This window comes from Phodopus roborovskii, unplaced genomic scaffold, assembly GCF_943737965.1.
Source record: "Phodopus roborovskii unplaced genomic scaffold, PHOROB, whole genome shotgun sequence".
Lineage (NCBI taxonomy): Eukaryota > Metazoa > Chordata > Mammalia > Rodentia > Cricetidae > Phodopus > Phodopus roborovskii.
The window spans coordinates 6,052,501-6,060,667 of record NW_026126651.1 but is presented as its reverse complement, the minus strand read 5'-3'; the positions used below and the strand labels follow the sequence as shown (position 1 = coordinate 6,060,667).

The following is an 8,167-nucleotide window of genomic DNA, read 5'->3' as shown; positions in this document are numbered from 1 at the left end:
TCACTCCTCAGGTTCTGTTCACGAGGAAGTGTGGTCTCACTGGACTCTTGGGCCTCTTTAGGCCAGATCTCAGGGATTGGTGCATGTTCAAAGCCAAAAACAAAACAGAACAAAAAATCGAAAAACAAACATCTCAAAGGGTGTCTAAGAGCAAGAAATTTGCCACTTAATGGCTTGGTTTTATTTATGTGCTTTAGGTGAGAGCCTCAGCCCCTTGAGAACTCAGCTGGCCTGGTACGGACACAGTCTAACAGAGCAGGTATATGCTAACACTGGAGCCCTGAATCCAGACTCCGAACGCGTGGGTTCAAGTCTAGCTCTGCCTCTAACCAGCTAGTTCACCTTTTATGAAAAGCAAGCGCCAGCCTCCACCTCAGTTCTGCCGGCACAACTTCATAGGTAAAGTTTTATTTATCAGTATGGAAACACTCCTCTTTGATGCTAGAGATGGCACCCGGTACAGTGCCTGGCATATCTAAGGAGCCTGATAATAAATCTCCCTTCCTATTCTTCCTGACTCCAGGACTATTGTGGTACACAAGCAGTTGGAGCCAATGGGGTCTAGAGAGACACAGGGCAAGGACAGAGATGCTCCCTTTGGACGGTACTGGAGCTGAATCCCCATGGGCGATGGCTGAGCCTGGACATGAGCAGCAGAGGAGATGGGAAGGGCTTGCTGAGCAGTATCACATCTGAATAGCAGCCTGGGTTTGTGGAAGTATGTGGAAAGTGCTGGCACTAGAAAGGGTATCAGATGGAAACTTTGTCCTTCAAAGGCCCCAGTCTGGTGGAAAACACACCCAGGTGACCTGGCCAGATATCAGAGCATCTCCCTACTCCCTCTCCAAGCTGTCAGTCAGCACAGTAGTCCACTCACTATGGTAGTGCCCATAAAATCCAGGTGGCCCTAGGGTTGGGATGTTGTAACATGAAAAATAAAGGACCCGGTGACTGATATTGGGGTTCAAACTTTAAGCTGAACATCATAAAATCAAAGCATCTGGCCACTAGCTTCTTACCTCTATGTCAGGCTGAATGGGCTGTTCCTGCCTCCACAAGCTCTTACCAAGTCTCAGACTATACCTCTCTTCAGCATGGCTGGAGCACCAATGCCTCCTACTGACTACTTGCTCCTGTCTTTTATACCCCTCTAGTGCTGGGATTAAAGATGTGAGCTATAATTCTCTTTTCTACTGATTCAGTCTTGTGTATGTCTGGGTGGCCTTGGACTCACAGAGCTCTGTCTACCTAGCATTAAAGGGTACCATCACTTCCTGATCTCTATTGCTTGAGGCTAACTTTACTTTTCTGAATCCTTGGTCAAGCTTTAATAAATCATAAATAATATGTCACCACAGGAGGTAGAGACTAAAGGTGCTGTAGTGTAGTAAGAACTCTAGAAGTTTCTCAATTCATCTAGAGATTCTGATCAAAACTTTGCCCCCAGGCGTGAATGACAGATTAGCCTGCTTGGATACTTGCTGGTGCCATGCACAGGCCTTAAGGGGACCATGTGCACCCTATCCTGAATGAGACATGTGGATCCAAAGAGAGGTCCCCTCAAAGCCACCCCTTTTAACAATACAAGCAGCTCTGTAGGGGAGTGCAGAGTGACTTCTCCTGAAGTAGATGGGATCAGTGGCACATCAGCACAGCCCTGGGGCCACACACACACACACACACACACACACACACACACACATGCCTAGAGCCACAGAGATGGGGAGGGGGAGATATCTAGAGCCACAGAAAGACATAGAGCTACACACGCAGAGATAGAGATAGAGAGAGAGATAGAGAGAGACCTAGAACCACAGAGAGGCCAGGGCACATAGGGCTTCCAGGAGAGCCTACAGCTCACAGCAGGGGTAGTAAGGATGCCTCACAAGTACACCCGACTACAGAGGGGCCAGCATAGGAAACAGACAGAGAATCAAATGCCTAACCAATAGTCAGAGATAATCTAAAGATGCCAAACCAATAAAGGAAGAGAAATAGGGGCAGCCAGGCAGCAGGAGCTAGTCTGAAGAGGGAAATCAAATAGGAAAAATAAATTCAAGATATAGATGAAATTAGGATTGATGAATTAGAAAAATTCCCCAGAATATAGAACAAAAACAACAAAGTAAAGCCAAAGAAATGATAGTAATAATAATAACCTGTCAAACAGAGCTAGCTACCTAAGATCATTGGAAGGAAGGCAAGCAGAAAACAGAAAGAATAAAGAAATAACAGTCAAGGGGAAAATATTAAACAGCCTTTAATAAAAGAACTATGTGAATATGAAAGTCTCATTTTTATAGTTATATCATTTTTTATCAATTTTACATAAGTTTTGTCAAGGTACATGTACATGTGTTTATATTATAAATCCACATATATAAAATGAGACTTTCACATTCATATATTTATTCTATTAAAGGTTGTTTACTATTTTCCCCATAGATATATGTAGATAGTCTTAGTCTTTAAACCAGTAGGAAAACACAGAACCATTCTTAACAAGAAAAACAGTCAGAGAAAGAGAGGGGAGGGGGGAGGCTTTCTTCAGCATCAAATTTACCTGCAACACCAACCCTGGAATACGACAAAGGGAGATTTAAGCACTTAGAGGAGCAAAACCAGAGACTACTTCCAGAAAATAACTCCATAAGGAACTTCTTCAGCCAGCTGAAAAGAAATCAGCCCAAGATGTGCCACCAGGAGGAAGGTAAACATCCTGAAGCCTGCAAAGGATGAAACTCACAAAGCATTCCGGGCGTCTGATGTGGGCTGTGGGTAAGGCATGCCTGTGCATCAGGCTTGCTTCCGTTCTGTTGTGGTTAGAGATGCTGGGTCCCTCGGCTGGAGCGTGAACAATGCTCCTGCAATTGGGGACACGTGTGCTGTTCAGAAGCAGAAAGAAGCATGATAATCTTACATGTCCTTATTAACACGTGCGCAAGGGCTGTGCCTGAAAGGGGGCCTTGCGGCAGCCACAGGTAGCATCTGGCTTGGGTTCTGAAGGGTGTCTTTTCTACTTCCTTTCCTGATGAAATCTGTATCTTGAGAAGAGCAAACCCACTTGCCTTGAAGGTATAGACTCTCTCAAGGGTCTCTCGGTGTAAGAGCTGCAGAATAGATCACGAAATCATGTCCTGCCTGCTCCCCTCAAGGCCCCCTGTAAGTACAGAGTTGGTGGAGCAAATGTAAGCAAATGTGAAGGAATCTGCATTTGGAGGTGAGACGCCATCAGGCAGCATTGTGTAAGTAGCGACGTTAGAGACGCCAGGCTAGTGAGTACAAGGGCTAAGTGCTTCCTGGCCCTGCATTACCTTCCTGTGGCTGGTGCTGTCTTCCTTTAGCGCCCAGGCAATCGGAAAGGCTCTGACCGCACTGATGTGTGGCTGCTCACCTGAAACTCTGCTGTCCCCTGGAACCGGGGCCCGTCAGAGGCGGTTCTTAGCTAAAGGTCACTCTATCCCAGTGGTTCTCAACCTTTCTAACACCTCATGCTAGGTGACCCCAACCGGAAAGTTACTTTCATTGCTACTTCGTAAGTGTCATTTTGCTAATGTCATAAAAATGTGTTCTCCGATGATGGCCGTAAGAGGCCCCTGTGAAAGTTTGTTTGACACCCCCCACCCCACCCCCACCCCCGGTTGAGAACCACTGCCCTATCCTAATAACGTGCTGGGAAATTGCACCTCTCTCAGACTTATGTTTCATATCTTCCATCTCAAGTGATGCTCTGCAAAATCATCTCTTCTCATGCAAACACACACACACACACACACACACACACACACACACACACACACACACACACGCACGCACGCACACATACACACACGGAGCTTATACTGATTACTTTTCATGAAGAGAGGCTGAGAGTTGGGTGGGGAAGGCGTGATGGTGGAATTAGAGTCGACCCGCCACATGACAGCAGCACTCAAAAACCAGACGGCAGACAGGAAGTGGGGTGGGGCTATCAAGCCCCCAGGCTAGCCCAGTGACCCACATCCTTCAGGACCTCTCCAGATCTTCCGAAATCTTCCTAAACAGCGCCCCCAGCTGGGCACCAAGTGTTCACACACGAGAACAGAACATTTAAATCACAGCAGGACTAAATTAGCCAGAAGCGTTCTAAATTACAACGTGAACTCCTTTTCTTTATGAAGATGCTACTGAAGAGTCAAACGTTGGTGTTCTCTGCTTGCAAAAGCCCAGGTGAAGATACCCACAATATCTTCCTTTTCTGCCTGTTTGCAGTCAGAGAGGTCTCACCCGGATTCTTAGGTAGTCTGAGTTTCTGCCTTTGTAATTTCAGCTCTATTACATTTGATTAAGATGACTGACATCTCTTTAGCATTAGCACCTTCTAAATACAATTCAGCGAAGCTAAAACCTATATTCCAGTTTGCTTTACTTGTACTTCTTTTTCTTTTCGTCTTTCTTTCTTCCTCCCTTCCTTCCTTTCTTCTTTGGAGACAAAGTCTCACCATTTGCTCTGGCTGACATGGAACTCACTATATAGACCAGGCTGGTCTCAAACTCATATACACCCACCGCCCTTGCCTTCTGAATGTTGGGATTAAAGGTGTGTTCTACCACACCAGCCCCCCCCCCCAGCCTTTTAGATTATTTTAAATACAACTGTAATCGGTTTCTAAACAAAAGAAGTAGGAATGACAGTAACAGACAAGATCTCACCACTGAATATTTCAATGTGAACGTAACAGTCTTATCTTTGAAATCCAGGAAGGAAACAACTATGTTCCAAACAGCTAAATATACAAGTCCAAACAAAAACCAAGGTATGTCTTAACCACCACATTCACTCAGAAGCCCATTCGTCTCCTTCAGCATCCCATAAAAGCGCACGCTCTGCATATTTCAGTGAGGTGGCCTGCACACTGACGTCACAGGACAGATGCCTGCAAAGCCGGACTCCTGATGCAGGCATCCATCCTCACTTCCTTACATCCTCATACTGGAGGGCAATCATCGAGCAAGCTCTAAATCATGCACTTTCTATGCTGCCAAAGCTTGCACCACCTCATGTGGGGTGGAATAGGAGCCTGCATGGCAACAAGCTCCAGGTCAAGGTCTCCAATGAGCTTTCTGGCAAGCCTGCCAAAAGCCTTTTCAAAATTGTTACTTTGGGCAGAAATGTAACAGTGCTGAGGATTCTTCTTTTGGTGGAAGACAATAGATTTTGACTTCATTTGCCTCTTTACTGTCCTCTGTTGCCACACACCACAATGGGGATATTTTCACGCACACATACCAGATCTCTATGTGTAACTCTTGATGTCATGGCAAACATTATAATTGAACACTGGACTTGGATATACTAGCCATTGTGCAGTCCCCAAACCTCACCTAGACAGCTTTGTCTCACACATTGAACTTATAGGTGCCCTGTTAGTGTGACACATGAAGGGGCACTTCCATACCCAGGGTGGCTACATACTTCTTCTCAAACTTGCCCATCAAGTGGCACTTCGTGAATGCTGTCTTCCTGGTGCAGCTGTCACCCACCAGGATGTGCTTGAATGGGACCTATGGCTCTCCCTGTGCCCAAGATGCATTTTGATTCCCAGGGACCAAAGAGATGCAGCAATGCCTGTAGATTTAACAAGTAGATTGGCTTCAGAGAGCTTAGCCCCTGGCTTTAGAGATACCTCAGAAGTCTGCTTCTTTATTCTGTTTCTTTTCAATTAGCCACGCAATTAATGGGGCTCTGTAACTTTGCACGTCATGGTTTCAGGGTATTCCAAGGGATGTCCTGGCCTCAATCAACAACCGTATATATGATTATGAATGTGGTTGAAAAGAAATTCTGTACAAAATAGCAAGTACAATCGAGAAAGCATTGAAAGTACAACCTACCACGAGGAAGTAAAGCTTTGTCCTTGAAAGTAAAGTGGGGTCCAACATTCGGAACTCTGTTAATGATTCCTTTCTACTAATGGGTTAAAGGAAAAGAACCATATGGTGGCCTCTGCCAATGTGGAATGCACATTTTTACAAAGCTAAACATTGTTTCCCAATTAAAACTTACTTAGTGAATTCTGAAAGCTACAAAGCACAGAGAACGTGAGAAATGAAGCACAGCATTCAACTTAGTATATAATTAATTATAGAAGCTTCTCCAGTAAAGGTAACACTGTCCCTGAGGTTGGCCAGGATGAGACTAGGGAAGACAAAGAAATAAAAGATTCAAATATTTGAGGGAAAGAGACAAACATGGCTATATGAGGATGATAGAATTGTTTGGATGGACTATTTAACAAGGTTAAATATTAAGAAGTGTCTGCCTTTTAAAAACTATTATTATTAAGGCTCCGGGCACAAGGGAACATGCAGAACAATAAATGCCCTCTGTATGTTAATCACTGCAGGTTGGGTACTGACGTTAAACTTTTGTTACTCTAACAAGCTCCAGAGACTTTAGCTCTGATTGGTTGGGTTCATTGTTTTGTGCCTGTGGTGATGTGGCCCCTTTTGGTGATAGTATATGACAAACCTTTCACCTCACAGTCAGGACAGGAGAGAAAGGAGGATGAACTGGGCTCCCAGTGTCACACTCAAGGGTGGCATATCCACCAGCCTCCCTCCAGACTCCATTTCTTAAAGGTCCCACCTGTCCCAATAGCACCGTGGTCTGGAGACCAACCCTTTAACACAGGGGCCTTTTGAGGATATTCTAGATGCAAACTAACCTAGCAGCCGATAGGGAGAATTCGGATAACAGCAAGCTCTTCAACACCCCAGTGAGTAACGGCAGACAGACATCAAGGCCAGTGCTGTGGTTTCTCCCAGCTAAAACTCAGTGTGGGGGTGTTGGCAGCTGTGCCTGAGGGAAGGATACAGGGACTGGATTGCTTCTCTGAAGAGCAGCTCTCCTCTTGCTCATGGCCATGTGACCTCCCTCCCAGATACCGCTGCCACGGATGCGTCTGCTATCAGTGCAGTCAGAAGGACCACAGGACAGGCCGAGCAGATTGAAGTTACCCAGGCTTTTACCCTCCAACACTGTGGCCTAAACAAACCTCTTCTCACAAATTATTCAGCCCTGGGTATTTTGTTACAGCAACATGAAACAAACTAAGACAGCCAATGTAAAGGAAAAAAATTGTGTCTTTATTATGTAAGCAAAAGAATAATAAGGTAAATACACTATGTTTCTCCAAGGTAGACTCAGTATTGGAAAGGCAATATATCTCAAAGTAGCTCGTAGTGTAACTTTAGTAAACAAAAAGCTTGTGTTCGGTGAAAACATGATTTTTGTGCTAGAATAAATTTGGAAGGAAAAAAAATGGAAAGAAACAGTCAAAAACTGAGGAATTAGACATAATGGAAGGACAGTCATATTATTAGCACCAACTGCAAAGCTCCAGAAACCCCCATTCCCACCCCAATTGTGACTCTGGATAGGTAAAGCTATCTCAGAGAACGGAGTAGAGAATTCACAGGGTCACAACAGAAAGCAGCCTCTTGCACCAGCGGCAACAATAGCAATTGAAATATTGTGACAATTAACGACCCACTTAGAAGAAAAAGAAAAGACTTGGAAAGAAATATTAGAGCATGTTGTTTTGTAATCTTGGGATAGAGGAGTTATTTCTTGGTGCATAACAAAGCCTCTGGATGACAGGTTTGACTAGGTACAAATTCTGAATGTCTGTGGAACAAAAGACGGCTACAGAGAGGTAAAAGATGAGCTGACAGACCCAGAGGTCTGTGACGCCTATACCAGATAGCGATTCATATCTAGACTAAGGGCTTGGTAGAAACTGGGCCAAAGGTGTTGGGCTAGTTAGGGACATACTTGCTGACATAACAGGCAGACCTCAAACCTCACTGGGAACCTCAGCTAGATGATCGATCACCCAGCAGCTCTCCTCCAGGCAGTAATACAGGAGCCCCCAGATTTTATGTCTTTCCTATGTGGTTCCCAAGATCGAAGCAGGATACACAGCAGCACCATATTGCTATGACAACAGTTTTCTTCTTGGCCCTGCTGGAAGGCCGCTGATTTCCAAATAAATGTCATGCCAAGGGCCCCACAATGACGCACAGCCACAGTGTGTGTGAAATGTGGTCCAAACAGAGACTCTTCATCCTTCGCTCTTTCAGTTATTGCAAGCTATTGACAGTGAGTGGGTGGGTGTCAGGGACA

At 45.0% G+C, this 8,167-nt stretch overlaps 1 pseudogene; it reads right to left on the bottom strand.

The window, feature by feature from the left end:
- Positions 1–4,997: 4,997 nt before the first annotated feature.
- The window catches only part of LOC127213786 (GTP-binding nuclear protein Ran-like), a 10,241-nt pseudogene continuing 7,071 nt past the window's right edge, over positions 4,998–8,167 (bottom strand).